This window comes from Procambarus clarkii, chromosome 38 (genome assembly GCF_040958095.1).
Source record: "Procambarus clarkii isolate CNS0578487 chromosome 38, FALCON_Pclarkii_2.0, whole genome shotgun sequence".
NCBI classification, from domain to species: Eukaryota; Metazoa; Arthropoda; class Malacostraca; order Decapoda; family Cambaridae; genus Procambarus; species Procambarus clarkii.
In genome coordinates, this window is record NC_091187.1 from 5410062 (window position 1) to 5431522 (window position 21461).

Sequence of the window (21461 nt, forward strand, 5' to 3'; positions counted from 1 at the left end):
AGCCTAAAAAGTTAGGTTAGGTTAGGTTAGGTAGGTTAGGTTGCCGAAAAAGAATTAATTCATGAAAACTTGGCTTATTAGGCAAATCGGGCCTTGCATAGTAGGCTGAGACGTGCGTTCTGGCTACTAGGTACGACATATATATATATATATATATATATATATATATATATATATATATATATATATATATATATATATATATATATGTCGTACCTAGTAGCCAGAACGCACTTCTCAGCCTACTATGCATGGCCAGATTTGCCTAATAAGCCAAGTTTTCCTGAATTAATATATTTTCTCAAATTTTTTTCTTATGAAATGATAAAGCTACCCGTTTCATTATGTATGAGGCCAATTTTTTTTTATTGGAGTTAAAACTAACGTAGATATATGACCGAACCTAACCAACCCTACCTAACCTAACCTAACCAATTTTTATAGGTTAGGTTAGGTTAGGTAGCCGAAAAAGTTAGGTTAGGTTAGGTTAGGTAGGTTAGGTAGTCGAAAAAGCATTAATTCATGAAAACCTGGCTTATTAGGCAAATTGGGCCTTGCATAGTAGGCTGAGAAGTGCGTTCTGGCTACTAGGTACGACATATATATATATATATATATATATATATATATATGTCGTACCTAATAGCCAGAACGCACTTCTCAGCCTACTATGCAAGGCCCGATTTGCCTAATAAGCCAAGTTTTCATGAATTAATTGTTTTTCGACTACCTAACCTACCTAACCTAACCTAACCTAACTTTTTCGGCTACCTAACCAAACCTAACCTATAAAGATAGGTTAGGTTAGGTTAGGTAGGGTTGGTTAGGTTCGGTCATATATCTACGTTAATTTTAACTCCAATAAAAAAAAAATGACCTCATACATAATGAAATGGGTAGCTTTATCATTTCATAAGAAAAAAATTTGAAAAAATATATTAATTCAGGAAAACTTGGCTTATTAGGCAAATCGGGCCTTGAATAGTAGGCCAAAAAGTGAGTTCTGGCTACTAGGTACGACATATATATATATATATATATATATATATATATATATACACATATATATATATACATATTTATATATATATATATATATATATATATATATATATATATATATATATATATATATATATATATATATATATATATATATATATATATATATATATATTAGTATATTTTGGTAGCAGTCTTTCCTGTAGACGTATATTATTAAATATGACCGAAAAAGTAAGATTAATAATTCTAACACGAATTTTCTCAATCTTTCGTACATTTCGTTTCACTGTTGGAGGTAAATAAAAAATATATTCTCCAAAATTCATTTTTATTTCTAGTCTGACGCGACACGAGCGCGTTTCGTAAAACTTATTACATTTTCAAAGACTTTAGTTCACAAATACACAACTGAATAGAACTTACGCATCTCCGATTTTATATCTACATTTGAGTGAGGTGGAAGGGGTGATGTGGCATTAACACAAGACAGAACAAGATGTGGTATTAATAATTAATTAATAATACCTGCCTTACCCTACAGAAGGGGAAGAACTCTGTAGGGTAAGGCAGGTCCTAGTCAATAACGGCTTCTCCAATGGTTTCGTCGAAGACATCATAAGAAGGAAAGTGAAAAGCCATGCAACCTCTGAAGAGACAACTAACACAACACCTATACCCCCTATTAGACTATTTTACAGGAACTTCTTTTCCACAGCTCATAAAACGGAGGAAAGGGTCCTGAAAGATATTGTTAATAGAAACGTTATCCCTACAGACAAAAATCAGAGGATACAACTGACGATTTACTATAAAACCAGAAAAACGGCCAGCCTACTCATGAGAAACTCTCCAGACACAAAACAGAACGCTTTAAAAGAGACTAACGTCGTCTATGCCTTCAAATGCCCTCTTGGGGACTGTAAGCTCCAAAAAACCCAGTATATAGGCAAGACAACAACATCTCTTTCTAGGCGTTTAACGATGCATAAGCAACAGGGCTCCATTAAGGAACATATAATCTCTTCCCACAACCAAACCATCGCCAGAGAAATCCTAGTAAACAACACAGAAATCATCGATAGATACAGCGATAGCAGGCGGCTTGACGTTTGCGAGGCACTACACATCAAGAAGTCAACACCAGCAATCAACAGCCAATTATTGCACTCCTATATTCTACCCACCTCAAGACTCCGCTCCAATATAGAAGCATCAAGAAATATGGACCAATAGGCTTTCTACAAACACTTCTATTCAATATCCATTGTTTCGTGTTCTGTCTTGTGTTGATGAAATTAATACCCTATTAATACTCTTGTTCTGTCTTGTGTTGATGAAATTAATACCCTATTAATACCACATGTTGTTCTGTCTTGTGTTAATGCCACATCACCCCTTCCACCTCACTCAAATGTAGATATACAATCGGAGATGCGTAAGTTCTATTCAGTTGTGTATTTGTGAACTAAAGTCTTTGAAAATGTAATAAGTTTTACGAAACGCGCTCGTGTCGCGTCAGACTAGAAATAAAAATGAATTTTGGAGAATTGATTTTTGATTTACCTCCAACAGTGAAGCGAAATGTACGAAAGATTGAGAAAATTCGTGTTAGAATTATTAATCTTACTTTTTCGGTCATATTTAATAATATATATATATATATATATATATATATATATATATATATATATATATATATATATATATATATATATATATATGTCGTACCTAGTAGCCAGAACTCACTTTTCAGCCTACAATGCAAGGCCCGATTTGCCTAATAAGCCAAGTTTTCATGAATTAATATATTTTCTCTAATTTTTTTCTTATGAAATGATAAAGCAACCCATATCATTATGTAAGAGGTCAATTTTTTTTTATTGGAGTTAAAATTAACGTAGATATATGACCGAACCTAACCAACCCTACCTAACCTAACCTAACCTATCTTTATAGGTTAGGCTTGGTTAGGTAGCCGAAAAAGTTAGGTTAGGTTAGGTAGTCGAAAAGCAATTAAATCATGAAAACTTGGCTTATTAGGCAAATCGGGCCTTGCATAGTAGGCTCAGAAGTGAGTTCTGGCTACTAGGTACGACATATATATATATATATATATATATATATATATATATATGTCGTACCTAGTAGCCAGAACGCACTTCTCAGCCTACTATGCAAGGCCCGATTTGCCTAATAAGCCAAGTTTTCCTGAATTAATATATTTTCTCTATTTTTTTTTTATGAAATGATAAAGCTACCCATTTCATTATAAAATAAAAATAAAAAATAAAATAAAATGTTTATTTAGGTAAGGTACATACATACAATAAATTTTTACAAAGATTGGTTGACTTATAGGTAGAGCTAGTACATACAATGCCTAAAGCCACTATTACGCAAAGCGTTTCGGGCATGATAAACTTAAATGACAAGCTTAATACTAATTGAGCATAATGAGTAGAATGAAAACAAGAAATGAAAACATAGATGAAAAAGCAGCACAAATACAATTATGTCGACAAACAGCGCTCTTTAAAGAAAAACAGACATTGGTTGACAATAGAAGGGTAAGGTAGGTTACAGGGAATTTATTAGGTATAGCTTCGTTTTTAACCTAAACTGGTTGAGAGAGGTACAGTCTTTAACATGGTTGGGAAGGTCATTCCACATTCTGGGCCCCTTGATTTGTAGAGCATTTCTAGTTTGATTAAGTCGTACTCTAGGAATATCAAAACTGTATTTATTTCTGGTGTGGTGCTCATGGGTTCTGTTACAACCTTCTATGAAGCTTTTGAGATCAGGATTGGCATTATAGTTTAGCATTTTATATATGTATTATACACATGAGAGAATGTGCAGTGACTTAATGTCTAACATATTCAGAGATTTGAGTAGGGGTACCGAGTGATGTCTGGGGCCAGAGTTGGATATTGTCCTAATAGCAGCTTTGTGTTGAGTAATTAGAGGACGTAAGTGATTTTGGGTAGTAGAGCCCCAAGCACAAATACCATAGTTGAGATACGGATAGATAAGGGAGTAATAAAGAGTCACCAGGGCAGGGCGTGGTACATAATATCTGATCTTAGAAAGAATGCCCACAGTTTTTGAAACTTTTTTTGATATATTTAGAATGTGTCCCTGGAAATTCAGCTTGTGGTCAATGTCAATGCCAAGGAATTTGCCATCTAATTTGTTATAAATTTGGGTATTGTTTATTTTGAAATTTATTTGATTAGAGGATTTATTGCCAAACAGAATATAGAAAGTTTTGTCAATGTTAAGGGTGAGTTTGTTGGCAGTTAGCCAAAGATGGACTTTATTTAGCTCAGTATTTACTGTGGCATTTAGAGCAAGGGGGTCAGGACTGGAGTAAATGAAGGTTGTGTCGTCAGCAAATAGAATTGGTTTGAGGTGTTGGGAGGCATTTGGAAGGTCATTAATGTAGATGAGAAAGAGGAGAGGGCCAAGTATGCTGCCCTGAGGAACACCAATGTTGATAGGTAGGGTGGGAGAAATTGTATTATTCATAGAAACATATTGGAGCCTGTCAGTAAGGTAGGATTTGAGGTATTGTAGGGAGTGTCCTCTGACTCCATAATGATGTAATTTAAGAAGAAGGTTTTGGTGGTTGACAGTATCAAAAGCTTTACGCAGGTCCACAAATAACCCAACAGGGAACTCATTTTTATCAAGAGCTGTATGAATCGAGTTAAGCATACTAATAAGTTCATCGTTAGTGCTTTTTTTGGGTCTGAAGCCATATTGGCAAGGGCTAAGTATATTGAGTTTGGCTAGATATGAGTAAAGCTGCTTATAGATTAGTTTTTCAAACATTTTTGACAAGTTTGGCAGGATTGATATAGGTCTGTAGTTGTTAACATCTGTGAGATCACCACATTTGTGGACAGGCGTTACTCTCGCTTTTTTATAATATCTGGAAAGGTTTGGAGTTCAAGTGACTTGTTGAAGAGCAAAGCAATAGCAGGGGCTAAAGATCTGGAGGCTTTTTTGTAAATTAAATTTGGTATCTCCTCAAGGGCACCAGACTTGGTTTTAAGGGAAAGGATTATCTCATTGGCGTCAGTGGAATTAATAGGCTTTAGGTACAGAGACTGTGGATAGTTACCTGTAAGATAGTCCTTAATGTCAGTACTGGAAGATGGAATATCATTTGCAAGGGATGAACCAATGGAAGAGAAGAACCTATTGAACTCAATAGCAGAATCAAAGGCTGAAAGCTGACCATCGTTATTAGACAGGAGAGTCGGTTTGTTATTTAAAGACTTCTTTGATCCCAATATTTGTGAAATTGTGCTCCAAGTTTTTTTAATGTTGCTCTTTATTTGGGTAAATTTATCTTCGTAGTATTTAGTTTTGGCTCGTCTAATTATCTTAGATAGCAATAATGAGTAATTCTTTGAGAATTCTTTGGAGACAATTCCTAACCTATACTTCTTCTCAAGGTCATGTTTTTATTAATAGATTTAAGTATTCCCTTTGTAAGCCAGGGATTGTTAAGCCTTTTGGTTGTGACTTGTTTTGTAAGCATAGGACAGTGGGTATTATAAAGGCTAAGAGTTTTTTGAAGAAAAGATTGCACTGCTAGGTTGATGTCCTCTATGTTACCTAACTCGGACTCCCAGTTGACATTATCAGCAGCAGTTATAAAATTGTCTATAGCAGTTTCATTGTGCAGTCTAAAACGTATCTCTCTTGACTCAAGAGGTGGTTTGCTAATGTTAGTTAAGAGAAATGTGGGGTAATGGTCTGTAGTGCTATCGGTGATTATACCTGAAGTAAGCGGAGAGGTTATGTTTGTCCAGATGTGATCTAGAGTCGTGTCAGTGCTATCAGTGATTCTAGTAGGTCTAGTGATTAAGGGTATGAGGATGCAGGAATTCATACAGTTGAGGAAGCTAACAGCAGTAGGGTGTTCTGGCTCGCAGAGGTCAATATTTAAGTCCCCTGCAATAATTAGGTGGTTTTTGTTCAGTCTGTTATCAAGTATTAGATTTCTAAGGTTTGAGTTGAATTCGGACACATCAGTGTTAGGAATTCTATAAACTGCACCCACAGACAGGACAGACTCGGCACCCTTGACTCTGAAGCTGGCGAAGATATACTCCCCATAGCAGTCTCTAGTTCTAATTTATTTTAATCATGTTAGTTCTTGGTGGTAGTAAAGAGCAGTGCCACCACCTCTCTGAAGTTGACGACAGTTGTGAATTGCTGAGTAGTTAGGCATGTTAAAGAGTTGAGTAGTATCCTCTTTCAACCATGTTTCAGTAAGTATAATAAAAGAGAATTTGTTGTCAATAGTTTCAATCAAGGCACTAACATCATCGAAGTGTTTACCTAGGGATCTAACGTTCAAATTGATTACAGAGATATTGTGATTATGAGTTAATACATTGTTTACATCATGTGCTGCAAAATATCTGCAATTTAGATCATTAAAGTGATTATTGTCATAGATAGTGGATAAGAGGTTAAGTTCTGGGTCTATACTTGTCTGCATAAAAAAGCTGATTGCAGGAAAAACAAGGAAAGAAAGGCAAATTACAAGGTAGAAATAAGCTATAAAATAGGGAAAAATATGTACACAATACTGTACAAAAAAAACACAAAATGAATACCAAAAAAAAAAAAAAAGTTAGCTTACAAGGGGCTTACAGGGGTACAATGGAGTAAGGGAGTATGGCGAGGCTAGGCAACCTAGGTAATAAATGAGATTAAAGAAAAAACATATAAACTTGGACTATACAAAACACAAGATATAGAAATACAAAACAAAAATATAAACAAGACTAAGCAATACAAAAACAAATTGAGCAAAAATGAAAAATGAGGTAGATTGCTTACAAGTACTCTCAGGTACACTGTAAGTAACAATTTGCAATTTGAGATGCAGGCAAAGCCAGGGGTACAATGGAGTAAGGGAGCATGGCGAGGCTAGGCAACCTAGGTAATAAATGAAATCAAAGAAAAAGTTGAATAATAAACATAGGCAAATTTAAGCTAATGATTATTAACTATAAATAGTTCAGTTATGACTGTATAATTAATAAGACCTGAAGAACTATTAATGCACTCAATTAAATAATTTCAGTAAATGACTAGTTAAGAGTAAGTTAAAAATTAAGTCAGAAAATGAAACAAGGAGACTTAGGATACCTAGCCCCACTAGTTGACAGGGGGTTAATTAAGTTAATTCACTGGGATTGATAATAAGGTGAGACAAACCACATTGGGAGAGGAAAGTGTTGAGGTTTTCTTCTTTAGTAATTGTAAACATTTTGCCCTCTGCGGTTTTTCTCACCTTTATCAGTCCATCTCTAACGAAGCACTGATGAATCGCATCTGGGTTTTGTTGACGGATTTGACGCAGGCGGTAGAGGAGTTGCTGTCTGTTCCTAGTCAAGCACTCGTTGATGTATAATCCCTTCCGTTGGAATGCAGCTGTCCGGACTAGATGGGATTTCGTGAACTGGGAAGTCAGCTTCAGGCGAATTTTCCGTTGGTTTTGACCTGATGGATTCTTTTTGCCTACTCTGTAGGCAGCAATAACGTCAGTTTTGTTTAGAATGAGCTGCAATTTGTTTTTTAAGAGATCCTGAGCTATTTCGACACAATTTTCACCTTCATGTTCCACAGGTATATCTTGGGACGACACAATAACAGAGTCTAGCAGCTTTTGCTGGTCTTGTTCATCCTGGGAGACGGAACGTTGGGCTGAAAATGTACTGATACATGCAGTCATTTTGCTGAAAGCTTCCTCCTGTTTTTTTATGGCTTCATCAGTTTTCAGAATGTTGTTTTCCTCGCGGAGATCATTCAAATCATGCTGTAGTTGGTCTTGGCTAGCCTTGCAGTTTCTAATATCCTCGCGGAGGAGGGTTATTTGTTGTTGTTGTTGTTGAAGATTAGCGCGGTTCGCTAGATTCTCATTTAGAAGACTCAAGATGATAGTATTTTGAGACTCGAGGACTAGGCACAACTTTTTGAACCACTGATTCTCGGTCCAGTTAGTGAATTCCGGTGAGGGACCGGAAGCTCGCTTGAGTTGCTTAAACTGGGATGTTAGCGTGTTCATAGGAGAGGATTGAGAGGACACCGCTCCCTGGCTCAATGGGGTGGAGGGGAGGGCAGCACCGCCGCCCCGGACCCCAGAGCTTCCAGACGGAGAAACACGAATATTGTTAGAGTTGGCCGGGATGGATGCCTTGTTAAGGGGTTTGTTGTCCTTATTTCCCTGCACAGTCACATTTTTAGGAGACATGATTGGTTAGAATGGACTGGGGGTATATATTGTGAAGAAACTTGCGTCAGGCAGCGCGGTGGCGGCAGCATGCACTGGTACTCACAGCCGTAGAGGATTGTTTTGAAACTTATTTGAGATGGAATGAGTTGATTTTGGTCGGTTACTTTGGATTTGCTATAACATGCTTGGACTCCATGTACTTAGCTGCCTGTGGGTGGCGGTCTACATCATCTGGCGATAGTTTTAGGGCTGATATACAGCTTAGAGTGAGGAGCGTAGCGTGCACTCAACCGCGTCAGACGACAGATCATGACGAATCATGATCGAATGACGAGTCAATAGACGAATCATGACGAATCAATAGGCTTATATATGAGATCATTTTTTTTATTGGAGTTAAAATTAACGTAGATATATGACCAAACCTAACCAACCCTACCTAACCTAACCTAACCTATCTTTATAGGTTAGGTTAGGTTAGGTAGCAGAAAAAGTTAGGTTAGGTAGTCGAAAAACAATTAATTCATGAAAACTTGGCTTATTAGGCAAATCGGGCCTTGCATAGTAGGCTGAGAAGTGCGTTCTGGCTACTAGGTACGACATATATATATATATATATATATATATATATATATATATATATATATATATATATATATATATATATATATATATATATATATATTTATATATATATATATATATATATTTGTGTGTGTGTATATAAATCCCTTTTTTTCATTGATAAGCTTAGGTATACGCAGCATTGTGCTGCTACCCTATTCTATATAATTCTACGATATTCTATATGAAGAATTACAGAGACTAAATAAAAAAATTGGCTATAAGTTTATCTTTTATCAGCACCTCACAGGCTTCATGAAAAAATTAACACGTAATGAATAGTATGACAATGTAGAGTTGAAGACAATGTATAACCACGAAGGAAAATTATGAAAGGAAAAAACTTAAGCACTTCCATATTGATGAACATATCAGCCAAAGTATATTATGACGTGTTGATTATTGGTCTCCGAATGCATGATAGAACCGATGAGCTAGCCAAGACTTTTGCTCGTAAAGAGGGAATTGATTACCAACTTGGACTGCCTTTGAGCAGCCTGAGGGCAGCAATATCCCAGGAACATCAACTAAATTTCGGAGACTTGAGGCAAAGTGAAATTCACACCAGTTACTCCATCTATCATCATTCTATTATGCAGGAAGAACCGCACGTCTATGGGTCATCCAATAATGGTAGCAGACTTCTAGATGTTACCACTGCTAGGCTTAGGCTCGGCTACAAGTACCTCTGGGAGTTTGTAACATCTGCTGATGTAGATTTGACTAAATGCGTCATTATATAATGGAATGTGAAAAAATTGCGGAATTTAGAGATAACACCATTAATAGTGTCCAAGAAATGTGTAAGTACTTCATTCATAATGATGTGCTGCCTGAAATTTTAGCGAAGTATGCAAAATTTGCTTACTGTAGGTAATGCATGCACATGACTGTAAAGCTGCCGCCCAGTTGGGTGGGTGTGCGGCAAGACTAGTAACTGTGTGACTCACTATAGATGTAAAGTGCCTTGTATAGTGACAGTTGTGAGCCTCTTGTTGATCACTTGTTACACCTCTTTGTGTCACTTGTGACAAAGATTATTGATGTGTGTATTTGTGTAGGTGATTAGATATGTATGTGTATGTATATATGTGTATACGTATATATATATATGTACATGTATATATGAGGGTGTGTACATGTGTATGCAACATTGTTAATTTTGTAACTAGCGTCAAACATTGTTATTTGCTTAGCTAAACGAACTAGAGGGTTCAGTTCCTGAACCGATTATGTGCCTCTGTAATCCTTTACACCACCGCACACGGGATGGGTATGGGGTGCATAATAAAGAAAGAAATTGAATTGATTATCACGTAAGTGCTAAGTAATTTCCTGTTTGATTTTTCATTCATGGTTATACATTGTTTTATGTATATATTTTCAGATTATAATTCGTATTATGCAAATATCTCCGAGTGAAATAGTGTACATCCGTATTTTTAATTTTTAATACAACATACATAATACATTTTTTAAGTATTTATTTATAATAAATAATTTAATTATTTAATTTATAATAATTTAATTATTAATAACATTATATAGTCGATTTAATATTGAACACGTACACATAAGCGAAACGTCCAAAACTGGTGTCCGAAATGGCAAAAAAATTAGTGTTGTCAATGTAAGGAGTATCTTGTATCCCAGTGAGAGAGCTGTTTCCTTCAAAAAGTATATTCGTGTGGCCTTATGTTTAAAGAAACAATTCCAAGTACATTCTTTGATTCAAAAACATGAGAATAAATACAAGTGTTAATTTTAAATGACTAGCTATAAACAAAAATAAGAGGGTTGGAAAAATGATATGTGGAACCAGACCAAAACATTGGAACGCTTAGGTGATGAGAGGGTAAACAACCGCCGCCATTTTAGTAGCGCCCACCGGTGATGTCCACAACCCGTTCTCGCAAATTTAATAAGTCAATATTGACTTATTAAATATGTGCATAGGTGACATACTTAACATAATAGATACCCTTAAAAAGATTCATAGAAAACACTGACCTTACCTAACCTTGTTAGTATCTTAAGATAAGCATCTTATTGCTTCGTAATTACAATTATTACCTAACCTATAATAGGTATAGGTTAAGTAATAATTGTAATTACGAAGCAATAAGATGCTTATCTTAAGATACTAACAAGGTTAGGTAAGGTCAGTGTTTTCTATGAATCTTTTTAAGGGTATCTATTATGTTTAGAATATCACCTATGCACGTAGTTAATAAGTCAATATTGACTTATTAAATTTGCGAGAACGGGTTGGATGTCCAGCACGAGCATTAAGGGAAAACCTTGACACAAACTGCACCTATCATAAAGAAGAAGCACCACCATTGACCGCCAAGTGCTCACATCAAGTCTAACTCTAAGAAACAACACTCAAGCCTTGACGCTTCTCCCAACATCCGGGGGAGAAAACCTTCACACAAACTGCACCTGTCATAAAGAAGATGAAGACTCACCAGTGTCCACAGTGTCAGAAGGTATTCACCCGTCCTTCACATGTCAAGCGTCACATGTTAGTGCATTCAGGTGACAAACCACATGAGTGTCCAGAGTGTGGGAAGAGATTCCGTACGCGTGGACATGTGAAGACTCACATGTTAGTGCATTCAAGGGACAAGCCTCACGAGTGTCCAGAGTGTGGTAAGAGATTCAGTCTGCTTGGACATATGAAGACTCACAGGATGGTGCATGCGGATCAGAGACCTTTTCAATGTGCCGAGTGTGGCAAAAAATTTAGAGAACGTGGAACTATAATAAGGCACATGTTGGTGCATTCAGGTGAGAAACCTCACGATTGTCCAGAGTGTGGGAAGAGATTCAGTCGTCCTGGACATATGAAGAGGCACAAGATGATACATGCAGATAATAGGCTAAACACTTTGAGTGTGAAAGATAATTAAGAGAATGTTGAAGGATAATGAGGCACATAATGGTATATTATCTTACCTTTAATCTAACAGTGTGCTATCACAATGTCAGTTGGATGTTCTTCAGAGGTAATTATATTTTGCTTGAGAAATACACTTCACAATGAAAAGGTAAAGATATGAAGATATTTTATTATATTGTTCTTTTATGAAAGTTAGATGACCAAGCAAGAACTGGAGAAGCTGTCGCTAGGAAAACTCAAAATTGCTTATAAGTACTGTATAGAAATATCTCTTTAATTTAGCAAAGGTAAAACAAAGCTTTAAATGTTTTTCTTCATATTTATGTAAATAATGTGCTTCCTTTTTTTGCTTCCTGTGGAAATTTATTTAAAATGTAATATACTCTGTAGCTAAGTTATGGACATTTTTGTTGTAATATTATTTAGCATTGGAGTTGGTGAAGAAGACAATCTGAGACGTACTTAAGGTGACACTATTTGATTGGTAAGGAAATGTATATTAATCGAGGAATCTTCTCAGGAGATTCATATGCAAACTGATGTCCATTTTTTATTTTTTGTTTAGGCCTATTTATGAGTTCTATTCTTGATTATAAATATTTCACCGAAGAGCATATTGAAGGCTGATTGGCATTTATAGCTGTCAGTCAAGTTAATATGAAATTTAAATTTATATTACTCTAAAAATTTATCACTCTAAATTTACCAGAAGTTTATTACTCTAGCCTAACTTTATCAGTTATGCTGTAATTGTCTGGGAATAATATTTTACCCGATTTACCTGAGGGCCACTAACCCGAGTGGTCTCGATGAGAACAGGAAGTCGTCGGCTTGTTGAAGGTTCCCTTCCCCCTCCCAGTTTGCCTTCATGATTTTTTCCAGGTATATTTTGAAATTCAGCACAGTTTTGGCAGTTATGGGTTTGGTGGGTCGGCAGTTCCATTGATCAATAACCCTGTGGGTGAAAAAGCCTGATTCAAAGTTATATTAGTCTGATTGGCAATTATATTATCCTGACTGTCAATTTATATAAAAAAATTATATCAAAGAGATATTTATGTTGTGGTGCTTGTGGGTTCTATTACGTCTATCAGTGGAGAGTTTCAGATCAGGGTTAGCATTTAGGAACAAGGTTTTGTACTTGTAAATAGCACAAGAGAATGTGTAGAGCGAGTGTATATTGTAGAGGTGACCCACGTGTTACAACAATAGTACAGTAATATTTCACCTTGCACTGTCGTCGTAGGGAGAGGTAGGGCTGGTAGGGCAGGTGGAGCAAGTCTAGGCTCCTCAGGAAGGGTAGGACAGAGGGAGTCAATGCCTCTTTAGGGGTCCTATGGGCACATATCCTAAGTGCCAGTGGTGCCGGGTAGGCGTCGTCCGCGCTGGGTCACATGCAGTTCAAATCTGGCCCACTCAGCCTGCGCGGGTAGGCTGTGCGCCGTCGCCGTCCACCAATCAGGGCACTGCCCTGCCTATACTGTAAAATGTCTCCTTTGGCGGGCACTTTGAATGTGGTTCCCTCTACACTATGTAGCATGTTCAGGGATTTTAAACAGAGAGGTTGGGTGTTGTTTGAAGACAGTTTTATTGTTATGATAGCACATTTTTGTTGGGTGATGATGGGCTTGAGGTAGTTTGCAGTGGATGAATGAACCCCATGCATAGATACTGTATGTTGAGATACCACCCCTAATTTACAAAAAAAAGCCTCTAGATTTTTAGCTCCAGCCATTGCATTGCTCTACAACAAATTATTTGAACTCTAAACCTTTCCTAATATTTTGAGAAAAAAAGCAAGAGTAACCTTAGTCCATAAAATCAGCAATCTCACTGAAGTCAACAATTATAGACCAATATCAATTCTGCCGATTTTGTCTAAATTATTTTAAAGTTAATTTACACGCAGCCTTACTCCTATTTATACTTAGTTCTTCCCATAATGGCTTCAGGCCCAAAAAAGGGCCAATCATGCCCAGTTAGTATGATTAATTTCATTTATGCAGCCCTTGGAAAACTTACTCATTTATTTGTTGACATACATAAGACGTTTTGACACTGTAAACACATTAACTTTCTTAAATTGCAACATTACGGAGTAAGAGGTCACTCCCTCCAATACCTACAATCTTACCTCATGCAGTGACAGGCTCCAGTATGTCTCTGTGAATGATTCCAATTTTCCCACTCTACCCATAAACACTGGTGTCTCACCAGGCAGTATTCTTCACCCTCTCGTCTTTTTCATCTCTCCCTCCCTTTCCAGCTCGTTGCCATCGTGAGGGGGCTTGGTTGGCAGATGCTAGAGTGTGATGCTCCATGGGACAGTGTCCTCTGTCCTTTTGAAGCCTTATGCTCCTGCTGCCTTCTTCACTAATTGTGCTGAATGCTTTTTCCTACTAAGTTTAATTTTTCCTTCCCAATTCTCCTTTTTAATTGCTATTTCCCAGCGACTTTTTGCTATTCTTGATCATTCTTTTAGATGTCGTCTTCTGTTTTGACACTGGGTGTTAGGTGAGGCACAGTCTCTCGCCCGTAAAACTGTGGTACCCGAAATTGTTGAGCAAAGGGACACTTTTATTGTCACTCTTTTCCTTCGTTGCTGAGCCCAATCTTGATCGACTGATGGTTCTTAAAGTGGTGATTGCAGGGCATATATCCACGATGCACCCCTGGGGGGGGGGCCATGTCTTATCGGGTGTCCTATCCTCTAATTGTGGCGCCATGGCGCCATTTATGCCCGAAACGCTTTGCGTAATAGTGGCTTTAGGCATTGTATGTACTAGCTCTATCTATAAGTCCACCAATCTTTGTAAAAATTTCTTGTATGTATGTACCTTACCTAAATAAACATTTATTTATTTTTATTTACTTATTTTTAACTTCTCAAATGTGGGGTGGGAGACCAGGGCCCCGAGTCAGACTGTGATGGAAAGCTGGGCTCTCCCCCGCTACATTGAGCCCAGACTGGACTACTCCCCCGCTCCCCTTCCTCTTCTGTGGTTGGGTCGAGCCCCAAGCCCCCTGTGGTGACTACCTCGTCCCCTAGTACGACTCCATCTCTCATTGTGACTACTGCACCCTATGACCCCCTCTCTCTCTCTCTCTCTAAGGGGTTCTCACCACCGTCCCCGCCATGGCCGCTCTCGCATGCTTCCTTCCCATACCAATTCGTACCATGCCTTGTTTGATCTTGCTACGTGGACTAAGTCAAAATCAAATCAACTCAAATGTTTATTTAGGTAAGATACATACATACAAGAGATTTTACAAAGAGTGATGGATTTATAGATAGGGCTAGTACATACAATGCCTAAAGCCACTATTACGCAAAGTGTTACTCTTGCTGGTGCCAGATGCTCCATTCAGGAGTACATACCCTCTTCTTGGCTTTGTAATAAGTGCTGGAAGTTCGGATATGGTGCCCTCAAATGCTCCAGTATTCTCTCTCTCTCTCTCTCTCTCTCTCTGCCCTTTGTGTGGGAACGAAGGTCACTCTAAGTTGGAGTGCACTTTTCCCCAGGCTTGCGGCCTCAATTGCGGTGATGCCCACCCTACCTTCTCTCGCACGTGTATCCATTACAAACTTGAGGCAGCCGTCCTCAACTTGAAGCACTGGGAAGGTTTGTCTTTTCCTGAGGCGAGGCGCCAAGTTCACCATCCCCCTCCTCCCCCTTTCGCTGGGGTTTCTTACGCTCACGTGTTGCTCTCTTCCTCTCCTCGTCCTTCCCACCTTCCTCAGTCTCAACAGTTTCCAGGCTTTAGACCCGGACACGCCCACCGCCTGCTCCCCTGTTCCTTTACATTCTGACCCGAAGGTCCCCCCTCCTGGTTCTCTGTCTGGGGTTCCCCTTCTTTCTACCCAGTTTGCCATGTCTCCTGTGTCTTTTTTTCATCTCCCTTTGATCCTCCTTCCCATCCTTCTCCTCTGTCTCTTAGCTCTCCACGCCGCCGGTCTGTGCGAGCTGATATCCATCCTTCTAGCGATCATCGTGTTGTTCGCTTTCGTTCTTCTTTTGTTTAGACGTTTGAGTCTGTTGCCCAGTACGTTGCTGCTGGAACACCTGCCTCTCTGAGTCAGAAGCAAAAGCCTGGCTTGTCTCCTTCCTCCTCCCCGGCTGGTAAGAAAGCTTCACTTTCATCCTCGCCCCCCCCCTACCTCTGACTCTATCGCTCCACCCCTCCCATTTCGGTAGTCGAGCCCCCTGTTCCTGCTTTGGAGGTTTCTTTGGCCCCTGCTACCCTCTTGGTTCCTGCCCTTGCTGAGGTGTGCTTCCTGGTTTCTGCCCCTCCTGCTGTCCTTGACAGTCCCTCTCGCTTGCCTCCTCCTCTGGACCCTGCTCATCTGCCTCTGGTCTGTCCTCCCACTCCCTTCCCTCCATCCTTACTCAGTTTACCCATGCCTCCTATCCCTGACTTCGCTGACCCTGATCCTGTACTTCTTTGACATGCTGTGTTCCTTTTTAACCTTTGTTTCTTCATTGTTCTCTGTTCCTGTCCTTTCTCTTTTTGTCGATGTCTATTCTTCAATGGAATATTCATGGATATTACACCAATTTCCATAAACTCCAACTTTTGATTTCACAGTTTTCACTCCTTTGTGTCCGTCTCCAGGAGCCGATGATTGGTACTCATCCTGGTTGCTTCCGTGATTATTCCTCTCTCTACCCCCATGCTCCCCCCCCCCCCTTTAGATTTTGCTGGGGCCAATAACTTTTCTGCTTTTGATTCGTTCTGATGTTCCCTTCATCCCATTACTTTTTCCATCACCTCTCCAATGTTCTGTTGCCCGTGTCTTTGTGCGTAAATGGTACACAGTTTGTTCCATTTATCTCCCCCCAAATGTTCCCCCTTTCTCTTCCCGATCTTAAACACCTAGTGGACTCCTTGCCAGAGTCTGTGCTCCTGCTGGGTGATTTCAGTTGTCGACATACCCTCTGGGGTGATGTTCTGACAAACACCCGGGGTCGCCTTCTCGAACTGTTCATCCTGTCTTCTTCCCTGTCTCTAAGGAATTCTGATGAGCCCACTCATTTGGACTCTTGGATTGCACCCTTTCCTGTCTTGATTTTTTCTTTGCTCGTTGTCTCTTTACTTGAATTTCACATGGCAGGTTCTTGATGACTTCCATGGCAGTGACCATTTCCCCATCCTTGTTACCTTTTTTCTTTTCACCCTCCCCTCTCCTTCCCTAGGTGGCGGTTTGCCGAGGCTGACTGGCATCAATTTACCCTCTGTGCTACTCTCTCCGACCTCTCCATTTTCCTTCTCCCTCGCGCCCTCCTCCTTTTTCATGACACGTCTTCAATGCTGCCCTCCACTCTTTTCCTCGCTCTACCTCTCAGGAAACATGGAAGTGCGTTCCCTGGTGGAATGTGGACTGTGCTTGGGCTGTCTGCTATAAGTGTGCAGCCTGGAAGAGACACCGCCGCCGGCAGATGGCTGATTTTTGTCTTTTGTTTCGGAAGGCGAGTTCAGTGGTCCGTAGGACCATCTGTACAGGTAAACGTGAGTGTTGGAGGTCTTATGTTTCCACCATTACGTCCGAAAATACTCTGCCACAGATCTGGAGGGGTATCCGCAAGATAGTGGGTAAGTTTGCTTCTGATGTCTCGCCGGTCCTCCACCTCCGTGATACTCTTGGGGTGGACCCGTTGCACGTTGCGACCAAACTGGGTTCCCACTTTTCGTCTGTTAGCTCTGGTTCTCATCTTCCTTAATCTTTCCTTCTTCATAAGCCTGTTCTTGAATCTCGTCCTTTAGATTTCTGCACTCATCTCAGCCTTCCCTATAACGATCCCTTCTCTCTCTCTGAACCTAAGTCTGCCCGGTCCCTCTGTGGTTCTATGGCAGTGGGTTCGATGGCATTCATTAAGAGATGCTTCGCCATCTCCCTCTGTGCATGTCTCGGTATTTACTGAGTCTGTATAATCGGGTCTGAGACTGGCTCGATGCTGTTGTCCTCCCCGTCCTCCCTGTTATGTTTCCAGGGTCTCTCAGGACATTCCCTAAGGACTTCCACCCTATTGCCCTCATGAGTTGTCTGCAAACTCTTTTGAACGTATGGTTAATGTTTGTCTGATGTGGTTTTTAGAACACTCCCCACCTCTCCCCTTCTTAATTTGGTTTTCGCAAGTGCCGCAGCACAACAGATGTCCTGGCAAACTTAGAGGGTCTATATTTGTACTGCTTTTGCTGCGAAGACCTCTGTTGTTGCCGTCTTCTTTGACCTGGAAAAAGCTTACGACACCACCTGGAGATATCATATTCTGTCACAACTTCATTCATCTTGCCTTCGTGGTAATCTCCCTCTCTTCCTCCAAAGCTTTATCTCTCGTTTCTTTCGAGTTAGGCTTAGTGCCACTCTCTCTGCCCCTTTTAGGCAATATGAGGGTGTACCCCAAGGTAGTGTTCTGAGTACTACTCTTTTTCAAATTGCCCTCAATGGTCTTATTTCCTCCCTTCTGGCGTTTTCTTCGCTCTATGTCGACGATCTTGCCCTTTCCTGTCGGGATGATGATTCGCCTCTCCTTCAACGGTGGCTTCAACTTGCGATTGATGCCAGGTCATCTTGGGCCACTTATCATGGCTTCAAGTTCTCTATGTCTAAGACTTGTGCTATGACTTTTACTCAGAAGCATGTCGTTCTTTGTCCCTCTTTCGCTTTATGGTCATCCCATAAAGGGATGACCATGACCTGCTAAGGACATCTGCCCCATTGCCCTCACGAGTTGCGTCTACAAACTCTTTGAACGTATGTTCAATGTCCTTATGATGTTGTTCTTAGAACACTATCGCCACCACCTACCTTCTCAATTTGGCTTTTACAAGTGTCATGACTGATGTTTTGGTGAACATGGTCTGTATATGTACTGCTTGTGCTGCAAAGACCTCTGTTGTTGCTGTCCTTTTTTTTACCTGGAAAAGGCATATGACACCACCTGGAGATACCATATTTTGTCCCAACTCCATTCCTGGTAATCTCTTCCTCATCCTATGAAGCTTCCGCTCTAATCGTTCCTTTAGTGATGGTTTGTACCATTCTGCCTCTTTACGGCAATATGAAGGTGTACCTCACAGTAGTGTTCTGAGCACTTACTAATTTTCCTGGTTGCCCTCAGTGGTCTTCTTTACTCCCTTCCCTCTGGAATCTCATCAGCTCTCTATGTTGACAATCTTACCCATTGCTGTCAATGTGATGACTTGCCTTTCCTTCAACGGTCACTTCAACTTGCGATTGATGCCGTGTCATCCTGGGCCACCAATCATGGCATCAAGTTCTCTGCAACTAAAACTTTTGCGATGACTTTTGCTCGGAAGTAGGTCGTTTTTCATCCTCCTTTGTCGCTTTATGGTAATCCCCTTTTGTGCAAAGATTTTGCTAAACTTATGGAGTTAATCTTTGAAACTCGTTTGTTTTGGTCTCTCCATATCTCTAACCTCTGAGTTGGATGCTCTAAGGTCCTTAATTTACTTAAGGTAAGTTATACTTCCTTGGGAGCTGATACGAGCACGCTCCACCTTCGTGCTGTCTAAACTCAAGTATGGTTGTCTTGCTTACTCGTCTGCCTCTCCTTCTACTCTGTGCTGTCTTGATGCTCTGCACCATAATGGGTTATACCTCAGCTCTGGTGCCTTGCGTTTGACTCCTACCCTAAGCCGGTATGATGAAACAGGCATACTGTATCTACAGGATCGCCATGATCGCTACTGTCTTTGCTACATTGCACAGTCCCTACAACACCCTCCTCACTCTCTCTTATGTCGTACTTTTCCTTGCACACTTTTCTTCACACTTCCGCTCCATTTCTGTCTTCACAGATGGGGTCAAAGTCTGCAGATGGTGTAGCCTACTCTGTTGTTTTTCCTGACCACACCTATGTGTCGCCTGCATCCAGAGACTAGCATCTCCACAGCAGAACTTTGTGCTATTTTGTATGCTCTTTGTCAACAGCTTTCTTGTTATCAATTTTCCTTTATTGTTGTAGTTGACTCTCACAGTGCCCTCATGGCTCTGCAGCCCTTTAATCCAGTTCATTCGGTTGTAGTCGAAATTAAACATTGGCTGTTTCTTATCTCCAATAGATTTAGGACAGTGGAATTTTGCCGGTTTCCAAGCCATATTTGTGTGTCCTTAAATGAGCGTGCGGACTCTGTCACTAAGGAGGTGACAGAGGTGTTCCTTATTCTGACTTCTACCCAGTGATTCATTCCTCCATCCTTACCCATTGGCAGGATTGTTGGTCTTCTGTTACTCGTGACAAACTGCATACTCTTGAAGGTAGTGTGTCCCCATGGCCCTCCTCCCATCACCATAAGTGGTGGTGAGAAATGGCTCTGATGAGATTACGTATTAGCCATAAATGTTTAATTCATAGGCACTTAATGGAGCGCCGCCCTGCTCTTTATTTTCCAAACTGCATTGTCCCTCTTACTGTCGTGCATATCCTTGTAGAATGTCCTGACTTCCAGGAGGTGTGTGTGTCTTGTTTCCTGACAGTCCCTCGTGGTCACTTGTTCCTCGATAGAATCCTTGAGGAATCAGATACCTTTGATATTGTCTGCCTTATGCACTTTTGTTTTCGAATTGGCATCCTTAGTGATATTTACCATTTTTTTATATCCCACACAGTTGATGGTGCTTTGTAGCCTTCCGTGCTTGGTGCCCTCTTTTGATAATTACTTGTGTACTCTTTCTCATCTACATTAATGACATTCCGAATACCTCTCAATACCTCAAGCCAGTTTTATTGGCTGTTTACACAACCCTCATTTTCTCCAATCCTAAGAATTGGCAATATCTAGATTGGTAATAAAGTAGATGGTAAATTCCATGATGTTCTCATTGATAAAAAGCTGAAATACCAGTGTCACATACAAATTATAGCTAAAAAATATTTTAAAATCACGTGGCATTCTTTTCTAAATCAGATATTATGTACGTCACCCTCTACCTTGGTTAAGCTTTATTGGCCTCTCGTCTGTCCTTATCACAATTTTGGTATCATTGCCTGGGGTTCTCCCTAAATTATCTATGATCTCTAATTACTCAAGACAAATCATCAATTAGAACAATAACAAACTGAAGCCACAGACAGCATTCTGCCCCCCTCCCCTTTCCTAAATCTAAATCATTGAATATTTTAGATATTAAGTCTAAGTCACTTCACACCCTATCAAGTGCACTATATATATATATATATATATATATATATATATATATATATATATATATATATATATATATATATATATATATATATATATATATATATATATATATATATATATATATATATATATATATATATATGACAATGTCAGACCACGGAGGAAAAATGAAACAGGAAATTTCCTTAAGTACTTTCGTATATTAAATACATCTTCAGAAGGTCATTTTACAGATCGAGTGATGGGTATAAATAGGCAGGAAGGAGTGGTGAAGTAAGGTGAGGTACAATACTTGGACAACGCAGACGGCCCATTGGCCCATCAGATGCACCCAATTGGCACATCCGATGTAGCCCAATGGCCCATCTGATACAGCAGACATACAAGCATAATATATAGGTAATTATAACATAAAGAAGTAAATATATACAATAAATTAGTGAGACAAATGTTTTTCAATGATTCTACTTAAATCGCCCTTTAGCTGATCTATTA